This window comes from Diabrotica virgifera, chromosome 10, assembly GCF_917563875.1.
Source record: "Diabrotica virgifera virgifera chromosome 10, PGI_DIABVI_V3a".
In the NCBI taxonomy this organism is placed as follows: Eukaryota; Metazoa; Arthropoda; class Insecta; order Coleoptera; family Chrysomelidae; genus Diabrotica; species Diabrotica virgifera.
In genome coordinates this window covers 14517006-14539244 of record NC_065452.1, presented here as the reverse complement: position 1 = coordinate 14539244, position 22239 = coordinate 14517006, and the positions used below count along the sequence as shown (strand labels likewise).

Sequence of the window (22239 nt, the reverse complement as noted above, 5' to 3'; positions counted from 1 at the left end):
TAAAGAAGTTTTCACTTTAAAAATTTATTTCGTTAAAGCAATGACCCATCGAAAAAGTGCAAAACGTCCCTAAAGCAGTTTTCACTTCCAGAATTAGTTCGTCGGAGCAATGACGGTCGCTAATTCAATACTTTTTCTACATCTAAAAAGGGCACAACCTCCCTAAAGAAGTTTTCACTTCAAAAATGCATTTCATCGAAGCAATGACGGTCGCTGATTCAATACTTTTCCCCATCTAAAAAGTGCACAACGTTTCTACGAAAGTTTTCGCTTCAAAAATGTATTTCGCCGAAGCGATGACGGTCGCTAATTCAACACTTTTTCCCCATTTAAAAAGGGCAAAACGCCCCTAAGAAAGCTTTCACTTCAAACATTATTTCGTCGAAGTAATGACGGTCGCGATGACGGTCACTAATTCACTACTTCTTCCCCATCTAAAAAGCGCACAACGTCCCTAAAGAAGTGTTCACTTCAAACATTTATTTGATCGAAGCAATGACGGTCGCGATGACGGTCGCTAATTCAATACTTTTTCCCCATCTAAAAAGTGCACAACGTCCCTCTAAAGAAGTTTTCACTTCAATAATATTACTATTATTATACGTAAATTATAATAATATACGTACAAAATTTATTTCGTCGAAGCGATGACGGTCGCGATAACATGACGGTCGCGAAATCAATCCTTTTTCCCCGTCCCAAAATAGATTGTACATTTATTTTAAATTTAAGTACTTCTACAATTTATATATACATACACATAATAATTATACGTACAAAATTTATTTCGCCGAAGAGATGACGGTCGCGATGACGGTCGCGAAATAAATCCTTTTTACCCATCCTCAAATATGTTTTACATTTATTTTAAATTTAAATACTTCTATACAATTTATACAGGGTGTTAATAAATAAGTATGAAAAATTTTAAGGGCTAATTCTACATAAAAAATTAATACCAGTTTGATCCATAAACATATGTCCGCAAATGCTTAGTTTCGGAGATACGGGGTGTTGAAATTTTTATTTCAAACTGCCAATTTATTTATTGCTCTAAGACCAGTTGAGCTATGAAAATGAAATTTGGTGAGTTTTAGGAGGTAGTTATTACGAATTTTTTGACATACAATTTAGAATTTTGTATTCATCATTGGCGCGCCTACGGGAAATGGTCTGAATTATTTTAAAGAAAAAAATAGTACGCCACTGAGATATTTCGAATTAGAAATTATTTTTAAATTCCACGTCTAATTTATGATAAAAAACCTCTCTTACCTTTTTTTCATATGATGCACCGCTTTTATGCAGAAAAATAAAACATCTGGCGCGTATTTTTCATTTCTTAATACATCATCAAGAACTATCCAATATAATAATACTAAACTAGAACAATAACAGACAATATTACTAATAAGATTTCAACTAGGTGCAAAGCTGCAAGAAATGTTTAAAATAATCTCCTTTACAGATAACAGAAAAATTTTATATTCATCATCGTAATGGTCTGAATTTTTTGAAGAAAAAAATAGTACGCCACTGAGATATGTCAAACTAAAAATCATTTTTAAATTTCTCGTTCAATTTACGATAAAAAATCTTTCTTTCCTTTTTTTCATACGAGGCGCCGTTTTTATACAAAAAAATAAAACATCTTAACGCTTACCAAGTATTTGAGGTAGTTTCCATATGCATAGAAACTAAGTTCAAATACTTTGTAAACGTTAAGATGTTTAATTTTTTTGCATAAAAACGGCGCCGCATATGAAAAAAAGGCAAGAAAGATTTTTGTCATCAATTGAACGAGGAATTCAAAAATGATTTTTAGTTTGACATATCTCAGTGGCGTACTATTTTTTTCTTCAAAAAATTCAGACCATTACCCGTACGCGCGCCAATGATGAATATAAAATTCTTCTGTTACCTGTAAAGGAGATCATTTCAAACATTTCTTGCAGCTTTGCACCTAGTTGAAATGGTATTAGTAATATTTTCTGTTATTGTTCTAGTTTAGTATTATTATATTGGACTAGTTAGGCCGTACTAAATCCATAGAATACTATAATTTTATACTAATACTATACTCTAATATACTATACTATACTACGACACTTTCGATTAGAACTTTTTAACCACGTTGAATAATATATCGCTTATACTATTTTAGTGAGTTTAAGACTTCCATTTACTACTCAAAAATTTATTTTTTAGCTCAAAATTCTAACATTTTCCGAAAAAACTCGCACCCCTAAACAAATACGAAATTACGCCGCTAACAAAGTCGAAATCGCCAAAAACAAATCGCAAAAAATTCAAAAATCACAAACCTCATATTGCGCTCCCACGCCTTTACAAAACTCGCACCCCTTAAAAATACGAAAATACGCCACTGACAAGGTCGAAATCGGCAAAATCAAATCGCAAAAAATTCATAAAGTATAATTCAAAAAATGCAAACCTCATATTGCCCTCCCACGCGTATCCAAAAACCCGCACCCCTTAAAAAATCCGAAACAACGCCAATGTCAGGATTAAAATCGACACAAAAAATTCGCAAAAAATTCAAAAAGCTTAAGGCCAAAAGTACTAAAATCATATTGCCTTCCCCACACCTATTCAAAACTCGCACCCCTTTAAAAATACAAAAGTACACCCATGAAAGGACTAACATCGGCACAAAAAATTCTCTAAAATTTTTAAAAGCTCAAGTCCAACAACACAAACCTTATATTACTACTTACACACCTATATAAAACTCGCACCCTTTAAAAAATACGAAAGTACGCCCATGACAGGGGTTAAAATCGGCACAAAAAATTTTAAAAGCCTAAGTCCAGTAGCAGAAACCTCATATTGCTACTTACACACCTATACAAAACTCGCATCCCTTAAAAAATCCGAAACGACGCCACTGACAGCGTTAAAACGGGCACGAAAAATTCGCAAAAATTTGAAAAAGCCTAAGTCCAACAGCACAAACCACATATTACCATCCCCATATCTATTCAAAATTCGCACCCCTTAAAAAAACGAAAGTACGCCCATCACAAGGTTCAAATGGGCACAAAGAATTCTCAAAACTTTTTAAAAGCTTAATTCCAAGAAGCACATACCTCATATTGCTACTTACACGTCTATGCAAAACTCGCACCCCTAAAAAAATCCGCAACCACGCCACTGTCAGGGTTAAAATCGACACAGAAAATTCGCAAAAAATTCAAAGAGCTTAAAACCAAAAGTAAAAACCTCATATTGCAATCCCACACCTATTCAAAACTCGCACCCCTTAAAAAATACGAAAGTACGCCGATGAAAACGCCAAAAACGGCACAAAAATATGTCAAAAAGTTTTAAAAGCTTAAGTCCAAAAGCGCAAACCTCATATTACTACTTACACAGGTATACAACACTCGCACCCTTTAAAAAATTCGAAAGCACGCCCATGACAGTCTTAGAATAGGCACAAAAAATTCTTAAAAAATTTTAAAAGGCTAAGTCCAGAAGCACATTCCTCATATTGCTACTTAAACACCTATACAAAACCCGCACCCCTTAAAAAATACGAAACGACGCCACTGACAGGATTAGAACGGACACGAAAAATTCGCAAAAAATTGAAAAAGTCTAAGTCCAAAAACTAATAAACATATTACCATCCCCATATCTATTCAAAACTCGCACCCCTTAAAAAACCGAAAGTACGCCCATGACAAAGTTAAAATCGGTACAAAAATTCTTAAAAAATTTTAAAAGCTTATTTAAAGAAGCGCATACCTCATATTGTTACTTACACACATATACAAAAGTTGCTCCCCTTACAAAAACCAAAACGACGCCACTGACAACGTTAAAACCGTCACGAAAATTCGCAAAAAATTCAAAAATCTTATCCAAAAGCAGAAATCTCATTTTATGTTTTTTTTTCTTAAATTTCATACCTATACAAAACTTGCACCCCTAAAAAATCCGTCACCACGCCACTGACCGAGTTAAAATTTACACGAAAAATTCGCAAAAAATTCAAAAAGCCTAAGTTCAAAAAAACAAACCTCATTTTCTTATTTCTTGTTGGAAATATCCCTATTTTTAACCCCTTTTTCCTCCTCATGGATACACCTCTGAACCAAACTTGGTTTTTCCAATCCACCACATCAAAACATTAACAACTATAAAACTTTGGTCAAAATCGAAGCCATAGGAGCGGAGCTAGATAATTTTTTCCGTTTTTTTTTATTTTTTGTTGTTTTTATTTTTTTTGACATTTCCCATCAAAAATTGAAAATTTGGAAAAACTTCTGTTTTTCGCCTCGCCGATGCGCAACTTTTGATGCCTCACGCGATTCGATACGTTTCGCCATAAGGGCGCTACCGGGGCGTAAAGTCAAAAAGTTGACCCCCCTTTGGTAGCCACCCCCACCCTTACTGTAGGGGAGTGAACGCCATTCGCAGTTGCCTGGCACGTAAGAACTGTGAAATATTTTGGCCATTTCAAAAATTTTAAAAAATTTTAAAAACTCTTCGTACACGAGGGATGAGTTTGCCATTTTTGACCATTTCTTCAAATTTCCCCTTTGCGAATTTTTTGTCCCGCCCCTGTTCCATCTAGCGGCTCCAGTCGAAAATCACACTTATTCCTAACGCTTATCGTCAAAACATGCTAAAATTTTATTGCGTTCGACTAACCCACCCCCCACCCCTATAAAAAACTCGCTCCCCTTAAAAAAAATAAAGTACGCCCCTGGGAGGGATGAACTTTGCACGAAAAAATCGCAAAAAATTTAGAAAGCTTAAGTCCAAACGCACTAACCTCCCCGGTCAAATGCACCCGATTTACGTCCATCTGAATATGTTTTTCAATTTTTTTCTTCAATCCCTTAGTAGGAGATTTTTTTGTGACGCCCCTGTTCGAGGTAGAGCACCCCGGTCAAAAGTGGCACTTCCAACGGTACTTCCATTTACTACTCAAAAACCTTATTTTTGAAGTCGAAATTCTCACGTTTTCCGTACAAACTCGCACCCTTAAACAAATACGAAAGTACGCCACTGACAGAGTCGAAATCGGCAAAATCAAATCGCAAAAAATTCATAAAGATTAAGTCCAAAAGTGCAAACCTCATATTGCCCTCCCACGCGTATCCAAAACTCGCACCCCTTAAAAAATCCGAAATCACGCCACTGTCAATTTTAAAATCGACACAAAAAACACAAAAAATTCAAAATGTTTCAGGCCAAAAGTACAACCTCATATTGCCATCCCCACAGCTATTCAAAACTCGCACCCCTTAAAAAATACGAAAGTACGCCCATGAAAAGGCTAAAATCGACACAAATAATTCTCAAAAAATTTTAAAAGCCTAAGTCCAGAAGCACCGACCTCATATTGCTACTTACACACCTATACAAAACCCGCACCCCTTAAAAAATCCGAAACAACGCCACTGACAGAGTTAAAACGGGCACGAAAAATTCGCAAAAAAATAATAAAAAAATTTAAGTCCAAAATCACAAACCTCATATTACCATCCCCATATCTATTCAAAACTCGCACCCCTTAAAAAATACGGAAGTACGCCCATGAAAAGGCTAAAATCGAGACAAATAATTCTCAAAAATTTTTAAAAGCCTAAGTCCAGAAGCACCGACCTCATATTGCTACTTACACACCTATACAAAACCCGCACCCCTTAAAAAATCCGAAACAACGCAACTGACAGAGTTAAAACGGGCACGAAAAATTACCAAAAAAATAATAAAGTTTAAGTCCAAAAGCACAAACCTCATAATATTACCATCCCCATATCTATTCAAAACTCGCACCCCTTAAAAAAACGAAAGTACGCCCATGATAAGGTTGAAATCGTCACAAAAAATTCTTAAAATTTTTTAAAAGCTTAATTCCAGAAGCACATACCTTATATTGCTACTTACACACTATACAAAAGTCGCCCCCCTTAAAAAATCCGAAACGACGCCACTGGAACGGTTAAAACCGCCACGAAAAAATCTTAAAAAATTCAAAAAACTTAAGTCTAAAAGCAAAAACCTCATTTTGTTTTTTTTTAATATTTCAGCCCTATGCAAAACTTACACCCCTTAAAAAATTCGAAACCACGCCACTGACACTGTTAAAATCGACACGAAAAATTCGAAAAAAATTCAAAAATCTTAAGTCCAAAAGTACCAATTTCATTTTGATTTTTTGTTGAAAATATCGCCATTTTCCCCCCTTTTTTCTCCCCATGGATGCGCCACTGATTGAAACTTAGTTTTTCGAATCCGCCACATCAAACCATTTACAACTATAAAAGTTTGACCAAAATCGCAGCCATAGGGGCGGAGCTATGTCATTTTTTCTGTTTTTTTTTTTTAATTTTTAATTTTTTTTTTGACATTTCCTGTCAAATATTGAAAATTTCGAAAATCACACATTTTTCGCCTCGCCAACGCGCAAATTTTGATGCCTCGCCCGATTCGATACGTTTTGCCATAAGGGCGCTACTGGGGCGTGAAGTTAAAAAAATGACCCCTCTTTGATAGCCACCCCCACCCTTACCGTAGGGGTGGGAACGTCATTCGCAGTTGCCTGGTACGTAAGAACTGTGGAATATTTTGGTCATTTCGAAAATATTGCAAACACTTAAAAACTCCGGGTACTTCGAGGGATGAGTTTGTCATTTTTGGCCATTTCATCAAAATTTCCCCTTTGCGAATTTTTTGTGCCGCCCCTGTTCAATCTAGCGGTTCCAGTCGAAAATCATATTTATTCCTAACGCTTAGCGTCAAAACGCGCTAAAATTATATCGCATACGACCAACCCACCCCCCACCCCTATGAAAAACTCGCTCCCCGTAGAAAAAAAGAAAGTACGCCTCTGGGAGGGATAAAAATTCCACCAAAAAATCGCAAAAAATTTAGAAAGCTTAAGTCCAAACGCACAAACCTCCCCGGTCAAAAGCACCCGATTTACGTCCATCTGAAATTTTTTTTCAACTTTTTTGCCCTTTTTTTCTTCAACCCGAACGTTCGCGATTTTTTTGTGACGCCCCTGGTCGAGATAGCGCACCCCAGACAAAAGTGACACCTATTTCTAACCCTTGGCTTTAAAACCCAATGAAATTTTTTCGCCTTCGACAATCACATCCCCCACTCCTAAGCAATACTCGTACCCCTTAAAAAATCCGAAAGCACGCCTCTGGCCGAATCGAAATCCCCACCAAAAATCATCGAAAAATTCAAAAAGCTTAACCCGAAAAGCACAAATCTCCCCATCTCGTACTTCCGGAGCTACAAAAACGCCCACTTGTGAATTATGTATATAGATAGACGAGGGACGACATCGTCATTTTTGGCCATCTCATCAAAATTTCCCATTTGCGAATTTTTGTGTACCCCTATTCGATCTAGCGGCTCCAGTCGAAAATCACACTTATTCCTAAAGCTTAGAGTCAAAACGCGCTAAAATTTTATCGGGTTCGACCAACCCACCCCCCACCCCTATGAAAACTCGCATCCCTTAAAAAAAAGGAAAGTACGCTCCCGAGCGGGATAAACATTCCACTAAAAAATCTCAAAAAATTAAAAATGGTTCAGTCCAAAACCACAACATTCCCCGGTCAAAAGCACCTAATTTACGTCCATCTGAAAATTTTCTTCATCTTTTTCGCCATTTATTAACATTTTTTCCTTCAACCCGAAAGTTGGCAAGGCTTTTGTGACGCCCCTGTTCGAGCTAGTGCACCCCGGTCAAAAGTGACACTTATCCCCAACCCTCGGCTTTAAAACAGACTCAAATTTTTTCGCCTTCGACAATCGAACCCCTCTCCACTAAGCAAAACCCGTACCCTTTAAAAAATCCGAAAGTACGCCCCTGACCGAATCGAAATCCACACCAAAAAATCATCAAAAAATTCAAAAAGCTTAACTCGAAAAGCACAAACCTCTCTGCCTCTTACATCCGAAGCTACAAAAACGCCCCAATTTGTATTATGTACAAAGAGATAGAGATTAGGCCGTTTTAAACGCACGAAATATACTCTACTATACCAAAATATTGCACTTTTGGTTAGAACTTTTTAACCGGAAATGATTAAAAAACCAACAGTATATATTTGTCCCCATCTTTATAAAGAACGTCGAATAATATATCGCTTATACTATTTCTGTGACTTTAAAACTTTCGTTTTAGGCGCGTTGAATAATATGTCGCCTGTACTATTTTGGCGACTTTAAACAGTACTTCCGGTTGTATTTCTAAATCCGTTAATCCGAGTTAAAATTACATTTTTATAAAAACCGAAATAAATCAAAACACCCTGTATTTAGGTATAGGGAAACAAATCGCAAAAAATTCAAAAACTTAGGTCCAAAAGCTCAAACCTCATATTGCCCTCCCACACCTATACAAAACTCGAACCCCTTAAAAAATACGAATTTGCGCCCCTGACACGGTTAAAATCGGCACAAAATAATAGCAATAAATTTAAAAATCTTATTCCAAAAATACAAACCTCATAATAATATTGCCACCCCCACACTTATACAAAACTCGCACCCCTTAAAAAATCCAAAACCACGCCCATGACAGGTGTCGAAATTGGCACAAACAAATCGCAAAAAATTCAAAAAGCTAAGTCCAAAAGCTTAACCTCATATTGCCCTCCCACACCTATACAAAATTCGCACCCCTTAAAAAATACAAAAGTACGTCCCTGACAGGGTTGAAATCGGCACAAAGAATTCTCAAAAAATTTAAAAAGCTTATATCCAAAAGCACAAACCTCATATTGCTCAACACACCTATACAAAACTCGCACCCCTTAAAAAATACGAAAGTACGTCACTGACAGAGTTAAAATCGGAACACAAAAATCGCAAAAAATTTAAAAAGCTAACACCAAAAGTACAAACCTTATATTGCCACCCTCACACCTATACAAAACCCGCACCCCTTAAAAAATACGAAAGTACGCCCATGACAGGGATCAAATCGGCATAAGCAATTCTCAAAAAATTCAAAAAGATTAAGTCCAGAAGCACAAACCTCATATTGCCCCTTACACACCTATACAAAACTCGCACCCCTTTGAAAATACGAAAGTACGCCCCTGATAGGATTCAAATTGGCACGAAAAATCGCAAAAAATTCAAAAAGCTTAAGTCTAAAAGCAAAATCCTCATTTTGTGTGTTTTTTTTAAGATTTCAGCCCTATGCAAAATTTGCACCCCTTAAAAAAATTCGAAACCACGCCACTGACAGGGTTAAAATTGACACGAAAAATTCGCAAAAAATTCAAAAAGTTCAAGTCCAAAAGGACAAACTTCATTTTCTGGTTTTGTTGGAAATATCCCTATTTTTGCCCCCTTTTTCCTCCCCATTGAGAAGCCTCTGATTTAAGCTTATTTTTTCGAATCCGCCATATCAAACCATTTACAACGGTAAAAGTTTGGTCAAAACCGAAGCCATAGGGGCTGAGCTATGTCAGTTTTTTGTTTTTTTCTTTTTTTTTTTTTCATTTTTAATTTTTTTTCGAAATTTTTTATCTAAAATTGAAAATTTCGAAAAACCTATGTTTTTCGTCTCATCGATGCGCAAATTTTGATACCTCGTGCGACTCAATATGTTACGGCTTAAGTACGCTACTGGGCCGCAAAGTTAACAACTTGACCCCTTTTTGGTTGCCCCCCCTACCCTTATCGTACGGGTTGGAACGCGGTTTACGGTTGCTTTGCATGTAAAAACTGTGAAATATTTTGGCCATTTCGGAAATTTTGCAAACATATAAAAACTCCGGGTACTTCGAGGGGTGAGTTTGTCATTTTTGGCCATTTCTTCAAATTTCCCCTTTGCGAATTTTTTGTGCCGCCCCTGTACGAGTTAGCGGTTCCAGTCGAAAATCACAATTATTCCTAACGCTTAGCGTCAAAACGCGCTAAAACTTTATCGCTTTCGACCAACCCACTCCTTACCCCTATGATAAACTCGCTCCCCTTAAAAAAAAGGAAAGTACTCCCCTGGAAGGGATAAACTTTGCACAAGAAAATTGCAAGAAATTTAGAAAGCTTAAGTTCAAAAGCACAACATTCTTCTTTTAAAACCACCCGATTTACGTCCATCTGAAATTTTTTTTCAACTTTTTTGCCCTCTTTTTCAATTTTTCCCTTCAACCCGCAAGTTTGCGATTTTTTTGTGACGCCCCTGTTTGAGGTAGTATCCCCGGGTCAAAAGTGACATTTATTCCTAACCCTTAGCTTTAAAACCCAATGAAATTTTTTCGCCTTTGACAATCGCACCCCCCTCCCCTAAGTAAAACTCGTACCCCTTAAAAAATCTGAAAGCACGCCTCTGACCGAATCAAAATCCGCACCAAAAATCATCAAAAAATTCAAAAAGCTTAACCCAAAAAGCACAAACATCTCTGTCTCGTACTTCCGGAGCTACAAAAACGCCCCAATTGAAATTATGATATATAGATAGATAGTACTTGATGATGTATTAAGAAATGAAAAATATGCGCCAAGATGTTTTATTTTTCTGCATAAAAACCGTGCATCATATGAAAAAAAGGCAAGAGAGATTTTTTATCATAAATTAGACGTCAAATTTAAAAATAATTTCTAATTCGAAATATCTCAGTGGCGTACTATTTTTTTCTTTAAAATAATTCAGACCATTGCCCGTAGGCGCGCCAATGATGAATACAAAATTCTTAATTGTATGTCATAAAATTCGTAATAACTACCTCCTAAAACTCACCAAATTTCATTTTCATACCTCAACTGGTCTTAGAGCAATAAATAAATTGGCAGTTTGAAATAAAAATTTCAACACCCCGTATCTCCGAAACTAAGCATTTGCGGACATATGTTTATAGAGCAAACTGGCATTAATTTTTCATGTAGAATTAGTCATTAAAATTTTTCATACTTATTTACTAACACCCTGTATAAACCTACACATAATATACCATATATAATGTACAATATTTATTTCGCCGAAGCGATGACGGTCGCGATGATGGTCGCAAAATCAATCCTTTTCCCACATCCTAAAATAGGTTTTACATTTATTTTAAATTTAAATACCTCTACACAATTTATATATACATGCACATAATAATATAACATAAGCGACGACGGTCGCAATGACGGTCGCGATAACAGTCGCGAATTCAATGCTTTTTCACCTATCCAAAAATCGCACAACGTCAATAAAGAAGTTTTCACTTCAAAAATATATATATACGTATGTACAAAATTAATTTCGCCAAAGTGATGACGGTCGCGGTGACGGTCGCCAAATCAATGCTGTTTCCCCATCCAAAATAGGATTTACATTTATTTTAAATTTAAATACTTCTACACAATTTATACACACATACATTATAATATTTATATACATACGTACAATATTTATCTCGCCGAAGCGATGACGGTTGCCAAATCAATCATTTTTCTCCATCCATAAATAGGTTTTACATTTATTTTAAATTTAAATACTTTTACAAAATTTATATATTTATATATTTATATATATATATATATATATATATATATATATATATATATATATATATATATATATATATATATATATATATATATATATATATATATATATATATATATATATTGTAACAATTTAAACGTAATGACTAGTGGGTGTATTCCTATGTTTTACCATTGTTTTATTTTGTGACGTCTATTTATCTATTTATGTATTTCTGTTTCACTACCAACTTTGCATGCAGGGTAAGTCAAAATCTTTTATTAAATTTTAGTATTGTATCGTTGATGAATTGTTTTTTTAGTCATGTAATAATAATTCTTGAAAAAGGCATGGATATCCAGCCGAAACGTCGAATAAATATGACATAACATCATAGCCATCTCTCTTTTTTATGAACCTAAACCCAAGAAACCAAATTATTAATATATATATATATATATATATATATATATATATATATATATATATATATATATATATATATATATATATAACAAATGAAATAGAGAATGTGGAAAAATCCCCTTACGAATAACTTACACATCCACTATTTCTGGCTGGGAAAAATTTTTCGAATAGAATCAAAGATCCAAACACCAGTTCTTAGAAATGTGTTTCGCCCTCTTCAACCTCCGTGGGCTCATCGGTAAAGATGAGAGGTTGAATATCTTTAGACACATTCCATCAAAATATATATATATATATATATATATATATATGTATATGAAACTTAAAGCTAAAATCAATATCAACAAAAGAATTAATATTAAAATTAAACTCACCAGGCTTCCGGGTTGAACCGCGTCGTTGGTTTCTAGGCCGAGCTTTCGACGTCCTCTCTGACGTCATCTTCAGGGCTTCCGGGGTCTCAGTCTCCTGAGGCTCCAGACACTACACTCACTACTCACTACTTCACTACTCACTGTAATACTGTTGTTGCTGACGCTGGGGCGGTCATTTATACCGTGGACTGATGTGACTGACGTGGCTGTCGATGACGTGGCGGAGTGGGAATTAGCGCGAAGACTATTTGGAGTGGCGCGAAGATTTTTGACGGCTGGAATTGTATTTGTAGATGGAGCGGACGATGTTTTCTTTAGGAGGGGTCTTCAAGTCGAAGGTAAACGGATGCCGTCATCTCTTTTATTGAGACAACTTGGCCGTTTTTCGATTTCTATGGCTTCTCGGATAATCCTTTGTTTATAGAAGCGGATGGGGGCTATGGTTCTGGAGTTTTCAAAGTCAATTTTGTGACCTGTATGAAGATGGTGTTGGCCTAGGGCTGAAACTGAATCGGAATTGCGAACAGATATGGAATGTTCATAAATCCTATTTTGGATTCTACGATTGGTTTGTCCTATGTAAGATCGGGGGCAGTCTGCACAAGGAATTTCATAAACTCCGTGTTGTTCATTTGGAATGTTGTCTTTGACGGATCGGACAAGAGATGAAAGTTTTTGTTGGGGGGTAAATACTGTTTTTATTCCTCGTGGTTTAAGAATTCTGTCGATTTTGTCAGTAACACCTTTGATATTGGGAAGAAAAGCTTTCGTATGATCAGGATCTGACTCTTTGGGTTGTGATTGAGCGGGAGATTGAAGTTTATGGATGCTCCTAAAAACTTTCATCTCTTGTCCGATCCGTCAAAGACAACATTCCAAATGAACAACACGGAGTTTATGAAATTCCTTGTGCAGACTGCCCCCGATCTTACATAGGACAAACCAATCGTAGAATCCAAAATAGGATTTATGAACATTCCATATCTGTTCGCAATTCCGATTCAGTTTCAGCCCTAGGCCAACACCATCTTCATACAGGTCACAAAATTGACTTTGAAAACTCCAGAACCATAGCCCCCATCCGCTTCTATAAACAAAGGATTATCCGAGAAGCCATAGAAATCGAAAAACGGCCAAGTTGTCTCAATAAAAGAGATGACGGCATCCGTTTACCTTCGACTTGGAGACCCCTCCTAAAGAAAACATCGTCCGCTCCATCTACAAATACAATTCCAGCCGTCAAAAATCTTCGCGCCACTCCAAATAGTCTTCGCGCTAATTCCCACTCCGCCACGTCATCGACAGCCACGTCAGTCACATCAGTCCACGGTATAAATGACCGCCCCAGCGTCAGCAACAACAGTATTACAGTGAGTAGTGAAGTAGTGAGTAGTGAGTGTAGTGTCTGGAGCCTCAGGAGACTGAGACCCCGGAAGCCCTGAAGATGACGTCAGAGAGGACGTCGAAAGCTCGGCCTAGAAACCAACGACGCGGTTCAACCCGGAAGCCTGGTGAGTTTAATTTTAATATTAATTCTTTTGTTGATATTGATTTTAGCTTTAAGTTTCATTGTATTAACCGCGGAAACCTTTCCGAACATATATGTATATATATATATATATATATATATATATATATATATATATATATACATATATTTGTAATATATACGTACAATATTTATTTCGCCGAAGCGATGACGGTCGCGATGACGGTCGCAATGACGGTCGCGAATTCAATGCTTTTACCCCATCCAAAAAGTGCGATGACGGTCGCAATGACGGTCGCGAATTCAATGCTTTTACCCCATCAAAAAAGTGCACAACGTCCCTAAAGAAGTTTTCACTTCAAAAAAATATTTCAAATTTAATAGTGAATTTAATTATTATTATATAAAATAAATAAAATGTTCAAAACTACAATTTGAGGATATGTAGGTTAAAAGGAATAATGTATTAACAACTTTAAAAAGGTTAATTTTGTATAAGGGCTTCCCCTTTAACAAGAGTACTTATCTAATAATAATCGAACTCTTCCATGCATTATTTACGATTCAAATGTACACGAAGTATTTACTATACTTCATTAGTAATTAAATTTTTCGCCAAATTGAAAAAAATATGGGTAACTTTATTAAGAAAAATAACTTAAAGCTTTATGTAACTTTATATTTATTAATCCTAAAATTAACGGGTAAAATCACTAGTATATATTATGTATTAAATTGGGTATATATTATGTAGGTATATATATATATATATATATATATATATATATATATATATATATATATATATATATATATATATATATATTATACTATAGGCATAAGATATATATTAAATAAAATTAAATCTAATCGAATGTAATCGAATTGAATCGAACCGAATATAATCGAATCTATAAGAAGTATTCACTTCTGTCGGCACTCCGCAAGTGCTATGCTCTAGTTTTTTCCACAGCACACTACTTACTTCCACTTTGATTTCCGGAACTTCGTTTACCGGTGACAGCATCAGTTATGTTTAAAATTTACACGTTTCTTAAAATATCTCAAGATAGAAAAAAGATATCGACATGCGGTTTTTGCTATTCTGTTGCTAATTTGGTCTAATTTTGTAGTACAGGATTAAAAATGCATACTTGTATTTAATATTTTCCAAAGAAAACTAGATTTCTGAAAAAAATTAAATAGCGACTCCTAGCTGGCATATTACTTACTAGGCTATTTCGAAATTATAACTATTACATTAAAGAAAAAGAGCTGTTTTCAGCGAGACCAAGTTTGCAAAAATCTATTTAGCAGAACCGGACTTACAGCCATTTTTTCATAACAAGGTTCCCACTCACCCCCACCTCTTATTTGCAAAGGTAGACTTAAACTTGTGAAATCAAATATGCGCAAAATTTTATGAAGAATACGATGATCTAATTTTCAGTGCCCTTTCATAAGGCAAATTTTGTAAAATTTTTATTTTTAAATTTTTTATATTCAGTTACGCCCTCTAGCGGTGGACTTACAATTATGAAAATAATTTCCAGGCTTTTCCCGTGGCAACTTTTGTTATAAAATTTTTTTCTCCAAAGCTGTACTATAAACGGTTCCTGAGATATGGCCGAGAGCCATTCTTATTGGGACACCCGGTACATACTTAGACACTATCAATAGCTGCGGCTAAAACTCGCTCTGATGGAATACAATGTTGCCAAATTTTGGCTGACAAAAATGTCACTTTTGGCGGGCAATTCAAATTTCAGTGTCACTCAAGGACAGTAGACTTTAAAAAATAATATTTTCATTTTTTTCAGTCATTTCAGTATTTATGGAGGACGGAGGCTACTGATGGATAATTCCGTTCAGTTTTCCAATTTTTTTTGTGTTCAGATTATTAATAAATAAATAATATATATGTTAAAAAGTTTATATAATGTATTTGAGAATTTTTTTGATGTTATATTTATAAAGAAAATGAAAAAAAGCACTTGTTTAATTTAAGTATTTTAAACAAAATCTGTTTTAAACATAAGCAAACGTTTAAAACAGTTGATTAAAACAAAACAACAACCCTGTTAAAATTGATGTCTATAATTTTTTTTTGTTGAAGTGTTCAAATGCCAAGAGCCAGGAAGGATGTAGTAAAACTGAAGAACAAAAAAAGGAATACATGATATGGATTAATAGTAATAAGGTGTAAGGCGTACAGAAAAATGAAACGAAAGCTTAAGAGATAACCAAAACAATGATAATAAATAACAAGGAAGGCCTAAACAACAGAGAAATAAAGTGCAATCAGATAACCTTAAAAAAAGTATCAACCTATGAATACCTAGGTAGGGAGTATAATAACTCACGACGGAAAAATAGACGCTGAAATTGCAAACGAAGGAAACAAATCGACACGAATATTTTATACCTTAAATAAACCCATACTAGGACATAAATACATACAAATGGAAGTGAAAAGGAAGATGCATAATACAATAACAAGACCAGTAATAACCTATGCAAGGCGAAAATTGGACAATACAGAAGAAACATGAGTCAAAAATAGAAGCAATGGAGATGAAACACTTAAAGGCTGTATGACACTATGCATTTTCTTGTATCATTTCTTGTATGTACTTTTGTGCCCTGTATGACACTATGCAAGTTCTTGTGTATAGAAAATTGTATGAAATTCGGCACGTGATTGGTCGAAATTTTGTTTGTCACCCTGTGTCACGTTATGGTAGTACTGCATCTACAGCTGATTTTAAAGATTTTATAAAATTTATAAACATTTTAATGAATTTTACGTTGACTGTTTGAGGTTGATTATTTGTGTTTTTATTTTGTTTTGATATTTGTGCTAAAGTATTTTCATTAGAATTATCTTCAGTTTGATCCAAATTAGGGATATTGTATTTTCGTCTATTAAAAAATTATGCACCATGAAACCTAAATTTATAGTTTGAACTTTACTAGGAGCTAAATATATGGTTATTAGTAGAACAGTAGTCCATACCAAACGGTATATTAAGTATCAATAAAAGATTTATAAATAATACCTACAAAAACACAAATAAATTCGTCAATACATTATATCTCATTTTCATTTCAGCCGCCATTATGAGTAAGTAATTATGACATTTTAGATGTTTTACCAGCAGGTTTTACGTTTTTGCTCTTTGCGCAGTTCTTGTACAAGAATCTGTGTCTGACTCAAATTCTTGTATCGTTTCTTGCATCTGTGTATGACACTATGCATTTTTTTGACATATCAGAAACGATATTAGAAATGATACAAGAAAATGTATAGTGTTATACAGCCTTACGAACGATTGCAGGAAAATGAAAATGGGGTACAATAAGAAAAGAAATAGAGCCAATATTATATCACATCCAAAATAAATAACTGGAATGGTATGGACATATCATAAGAATGAAACCAGAAAGGATGGCCAGGAAAATTCTGGAAATGGGAAACACAACAAAAAGGAGAAGAGGACATCCCCGAAAGAATTGGAGGGATCAAATAGAGGATATAGTACATGTACGAGGGACAACGAAAGAAGAAATGAAAAGCCTAGCCAAAAACAGAAAAGCGTAGAAAAATGGGTGAAAGAAACAGACCATGATCCGATACCGTAATAGGCATAAGGAAAAAAGACAAGAAGGATAGATAAACTGAACGAACATTCATTAAAAATTCTTGTTTTATGTAAATTCTATCTATAAAATTTACATTTATATTGAATTTAAATATATGGATTTGTTGATACTTTTAAAAAAAAAAAAGAAGTTCGATAAAGAAACAACTGTTCAGAATAATTATAATTATTTTATTTGTTCTTATAAATATTACAAAACTAAAACAAAAATACAAATGAAAATAAAATGTACAAAACTACAACCACCCATTTAATATGAATATACCTTTGGCCGCCCTTTAATGGTAAATTAATTTACAAATGCTTGCATGTAAGAACAATGTAAAATTAGTATGGCAGAGGATCACCAGGAAATAATACGAAATTAAATAGCATTTCAACTTATTTTTGTAACTCTACACAGAAAGCAAACATTTTGTTTTTATTTTAACTAAAACTTTGGTTTAATAGTAAAGTTTTTATTATTATTTTGTGTATCTGATGAAACGCATTTTTTTAATACCTAAAAACTTAAGTAACATCAATTTTTTGGTGGTTTCGGTCTACCTGGGGTAAAAACTGAACATACTTTTTTATGAGAAAATGGTGGAGAGTCTAAATTTGGGATTTAATATTGAAACAATGAAAAAGTGAAGCTGAAAGTTTCAAAATTTTATGTCTATTTTGTATAACAAAGTATAATAATATGTCCTTAGACTACTCGTTAAACATGTCTTACACAAACATATGGCAAATATCATCAAAAGCTAAACGAGTTAAAAATATTTACTATAACTTTTTTCTACTCCCGCAAGAAGTAAATTTAATGTTGTTCATTATAAAAATAAGATATTTATATTTTTAATTAAAAATATATGTTTTAATACTAGGTAATACATACAATACTGGAAGTATAACATTTAAAATGAAAATAAACCAATAATTTTATTGCATCTATAAGTAAGCGTCCTATGATGGCCACATCTACACTAAATTTAAAATTAAGATGCAGTAGAAATAAACAGACCAAGACAAGTTAAATGCTACTATTAGGAGTACTCCCGAATCATAATTCACAATGTACAAACTTTGGAAATCATGATTTGGGATTTACAATGTATATACATTGTAAATTATGATTCGGGAGTGCTCATAGTAGCATTTAACATGTCTTGGTTTGTTTATTTCTACTGCATCTTGAATTTAGTATAGTATATTTCTATAAATATTTAGGTAAATTTAAATACCAAAACAAAATATAATATGTTATTACCACTGAATGTTAAAAAATATTTGAGTACAGTAAAAACTATTAAAACTCTATTTTGTCTATTTTGTGAAAAGTTACTATTCACAAAGTTTATTTAGCAATAATGTATCAAACCCGGTATTACCACATCTGCGAAAGACAGTACCTCCGTTGACTAGGGTAGGTTTGTGACTATGGCCACTAATGTAGACACAATGAAATTCCAGGTTAATGTATGTAAGTGTAAATAATATGAAATATAGATTTATTATTTTTATAACAATACAATAATTTCGATGGTTAAACAGATTAGGTTAATCTTCATTGTACAGATCTATTTATTCTTACGAGATCTTTCCTTAGAACACTTAGAAATCAAATGCACATTGTTTCTCACTGGCCCTGGGAATAAAAATTATGGTTACTATTGATTTGTACACCAAGTTACTTGGCAGGTAATATTTATATTAACCATATACTTTGTTTCTATAAATGTTTAGATCAATTAAAAATGGTCTTCATTTGCCAATCTGTTAACATTTTTTTCAGCTCATGTACTGAATGTTCCATTAATTTCACATTTTCCCTAAAACAATATCAATGTAAAATCAAAAATATTCCTTTCATGATTGCATTTATTTTTGGAACTTTACATACCTTAAGGCGGGTTGACATTACTAGTGAATAACGAACGTGGCTCACGCTTACCTATTTTGCCCGTGCTATTGTCAGATATTTTATTATCTATTTTCAAACAGTACATTTGTATTTATGCAATGCATAGATACAAATCGACGCATTCAGCGAAGACTGTACTAACTCATTTTTTTAAGTTTTCGAATAAAGCAAGTTAAAGTTTTGCTTAACGCATAAAATCAGGGGTTCCTATTTACTAAATTGTTTTTATATTTATCCATTGTGTTTACCGTATTGTTCCACTTGTGCTTTTGAACATGTCAATTTTTTTTCTTTATATGGTTTTTGAATGAGTTAGTACAGTATTCGCTGGAAAAAATCGGGAAAATCCTGGATAGTACATCCTGGATACTTATGTATACTTATAAAATGCACCTTCTATTCACATGTATTATCTATCTAATAGAAATTTATACGCTGTACAACTTTTAAAACGTAAACAATGTTATTCATGTAGGCGTATTTTACTTAACCTAAAAATGCGAAAACTATACTAACTCACAAGACAATGACGATTCCGTTCGGAATGCCGAGGAAGACTATACTAACTTTGATTGAGATAGCTTATTACCTATCTCAGATAGGAGATAGGATAGTTTTCGTGGGATAATGTAAAGATATACAAGTTAGTACAATATCGAAGTGCAAAATTGGTTGCCTAAACGTAAACAGATTAATATAGAACTTTGTTCGGTGAAAGACATCACTGTTATCTAATTTGTCAGGGGTGTAACTCAAAAACGCCAAAAACTGAGTTAGTACAGTCTTCGTTGGATGCGTCGAAATGCACTGCTCGAGTTTGAAAATAGATAATAAAATATCTAACAATAGCAGGGGCAAAATACGTAAGCGTGAGCCACATTCCTTATTCACTAGTAATGTCAACCCGCCTTTATACTTACATTTAACAAGAGTAGAGACATGTTTACATTTTCCACTATTTTCTGCTTTACAAGAACATTTGGCTAATGCTCATGCCATTTGTGAAAGGTAGGGTTCCTTTAATTTCGTGGGGATTGGACCTTACTGAAGGAATAAACCATATTATATTTTGATGGTATGCTCAGAACTTCCTCTATTTTTCCAGCCAAAATAAGATGACCAGAGTTTAAAACTTCTTGAATTTTCAGTACCCAAGAACTTCAAATATCCCACGATACTACTTAACTTCATGACTAAAAAATAGAACCAAATAGAAAATAGAACTTAACACAGAACAAAACAAAATATTGTAGAACTTTCTTGAAAACAAGAACAAAACCAAATTTGTTTTTGACAGAATGACTTGAATGGAATGACAGACGATTTGTGACGGAACGGAACAGTAAATTAGGCAACATTGTATTCCATCAGGGCGAGCTTTAGCCGCAGCTCTATCAATGTTCACGATGACATCTAGCCACTGAAGCCTAAAGCACGAAGTCCTTCTCTTTTGAGCTTTGTACTTTCACCACACTAAAAGAACGCTAAAAGCATTACTCATCCCTAAGTATTACAACCGTTGTACAACCTAAAGGCTGTATGACACTATACATTTTCTTGTATCATTTCTAATATCGTTTCTGATATGTCAAAAAAATGCATAGTGTCATACACAGATACAAGAAACGATATCAGAAACGATACAAGAATTTGTGTCAGGCACAGATTATTGTACAAGAACTGCGCCAATTTCTGCGCAAAGAGCAAAAACGTAAAACCTGCTGGTAAAACATCTAAAATGTCAAAATTACTTACTCATAATGGCGGCTGAAATGAAAATGGGATAATGTATTGATGAATTTATTTGTGTTTTTGTAGGTATTATTTATAAATCTTTTATTGATACTTAATATACCGTTTGGTATGGACTACTGTTCTACTAATAACCATATATTTAGCTCCTAGTAAAGTTCAAACTATAAATTTAGGTTTCATGGTGCATAATTTTTTAATAGACGAAAATACAATAGTTCCTAATTTGGATCAAACTGAAGATAATTCTAATGCAAATATTTTAGCACAAATATCAAAACAAAATAAAAACACAAATAATCAACCTCAGTCAACGTACAATTCTGGTTAACATTAAAATGTTAATTATATAAAAGTTTATAAATTTTATAAAATATTTAAAATCAGCTGTGTCTGTAGATGCAGTACTCAGTACTACCACCGGTACTACCATAACGTGACACAGGGTGACAAACAAAATTTCGACCAATCACGTGCCGAATTTCATACAATTTTCGATACAAGAACTTGCATAGTGTAATACAGGGCACAAATGTACGTACAAGAAATGATACAAGAAACGATATTAGAAATGATACAAGAAAATGCATAGTGTCATACAGCCTTAAACGGTTATGATGATCAAAATGAATTTAGAAGCAAGGGATATTATTTTTTTGGTATATGTAATTAGTGTTGCAGGATGCGTGGCGCTGGCGCTTACTATAACACATGTACACCGTTCTGTGAATACCGACGTCTTTGACGTTCTATGTCATCACAGAACTTACCGCCAAATTTAAAAAGTAACTTCCAGCAAAATTATGTTTTGGGTCTAAAATAAAAGTCTTTATTGATGTATGAGACAGTATGAGAAATAAATAAATAAAATATGTCCATCGAAAAATCGTTAACTGTGTTCAACTCAAAATATTTTATATAAAATGCATATATACATGTAAATGAATTAATAAAATAAAAAAATATGAAAAAACATTTTTAAGAAACGCTTTTCTTTATTTACGAGTGACTAAAATTAAAAATATTATAAAAAAATCAACTAAAAAGCAAAAAGTAAAAAAAATTGAAAAAATCTAGCACGTCCGTCAAAGAAAAGCGTGGCGCGTGTTCATCGAATTTTCGCGCCACGCTTTTCTTTAACGAAT

General features: G+C 33.9%; 1 long non-coding RNA gene across 1 annotated transcript; it reads right to left on the bottom strand.

Moving 5' to 3' along the window:
- Positions 1-18074: 18074 nt before the first annotated feature.
- Positions 18075-21505, bottom strand: LOC126878540 (uncharacterized). Its single transcript, XR_007695697.1, has 2 exons — positions 20263-21505; positions 18075-19250 (listed from the first exon to the last, which is right to left on the bottom strand). It is a non-coding gene; the product is annotated as an uncharacterized LOC126878540 (long non-coding RNA).
- Between the last annotated feature and the right edge of the window lie 734 nt (positions 21506-22239).